Source organism: Triturus cristatus, chromosome 4_2 (genome assembly GCF_964204655.1).
Source record: "Triturus cristatus chromosome 4_2, aTriCri1.1, whole genome shotgun sequence".
Taxonomy (NCBI): Eukaryota; Metazoa; Chordata; class Amphibia; order Caudata; family Salamandridae; genus Triturus; species Triturus cristatus.
The window spans coordinates 19389840-19391028 of record NC_140586.1 but is presented as its reverse complement, the minus strand read 5'-3'; the positions used below and the strand labels follow the sequence as shown (position 1 = coordinate 19391028).

At 53.7% G+C, this 1189-nt stretch overlaps 1 pseudogene; it reads right to left on the bottom strand.

Annotated features, from left to right (window-relative positions):
- Positions 1 to 795: 795 nt before the first annotated feature.
- On the bottom strand, positions 796 to 941 carry LOC146832826 (small nucleolar RNA SNORA17; annotated as a pseudogene).
- Between the last annotated feature and the right edge of the window lie 248 nt (positions 942 to 1189).

Here is a 1189-nt window from a genome sequence, read left to right as displayed (position 1 = left end):
CCTGAAACATGATTAATATTTTATGATTTGAAATAGTTTTACACAACTAGAGCTCATACCCCAGTCAGCCTGCAATCCAGTTTCTAACAGCGAGTATGCAGCCTAATCAAGGAGTGCTGTGTCTAACTCATGGGTAGTACATTCCTTGACACAGTCTTTTCAAATCTAGGCAATCTGGAGTTTAACCCCTTGTATGCTCATGACGAGCTGGACTCGTCATGGAGCACAGTCGCGCTGTGCCCATGACGAGTCCAGCTCGTCATGAGGCGTTCCCTGGGTAATCCCTCTGGTGCGGGCACCAGAGGGATTCCCTTTCATGCAAAATAGCCTCGGGAGCTGGGGAAAAGCTTCCCCAGCTCCCGAGGCCCCCCCCCCTTTCATTGTAATGACGATCGGCGCGCACGTCGCGCCAACGTCATTACAATGAAAGTGAAACTGAAATGAGCCAAGAGGCTCATTTCAGTTTCACTTTCTACGTGCTCAGGGGGCTATCTCAGCCCCCTGAGCATGTAGAAAGACGGGAGAGGTATCGTTGGAAAGGGGAGAATCTCCCCTTTCCAATGGTACCCCTCCCTAGTGGATCCCTGCTTGGGGATCGCCACAGGAGGGCGATCCCCAAGCAGGGATCCACCCACTAGACACCAGGGTGGGGGGAGCGGCCCCTTGGGCAAGGGCCTTTGCTGCCCCCAAATTATTTGGGCATTATTTAGATTTTGCCCCCCCTGGGGGGCAGATGGGGGCAGTAGCCCCCAATCTGCCCCCCAGGGGGGCAAAAAGCCTACTAGACACCAGGGAATTTTATAAAAAATAACAATAGGGGTGGGGGCTGCCCAAAACGGTGCAGGCCCATGCCTCCACCCCACCCCCCAATAATCAGTCTTTCTGCCCCCCCGTGGGGCAGATGGGGCATTGGCCCCTAATCTGCCCCTTCGGGGGGCAGAAAGCCCACTAAACACCAGGGATTTTTTTTGCGCAATTGTTTTTAGGGTGTGGGTTGCCCGAAACGGGCACGCCAATGCCCCCACCCTCCCTCCCACAAAAATTAGTCTTTCTGCAGAATGCCCACTAGAAACCATGGATTTTTTTGTTTTATTAGTGTAGGGATAGGGGCTCCCCAAAATGGGCATGACAATACCCCACCCCACCCCCAGAGAAATTCCAGTCTTTCTGCCCCCCCGGGATGGCAGAT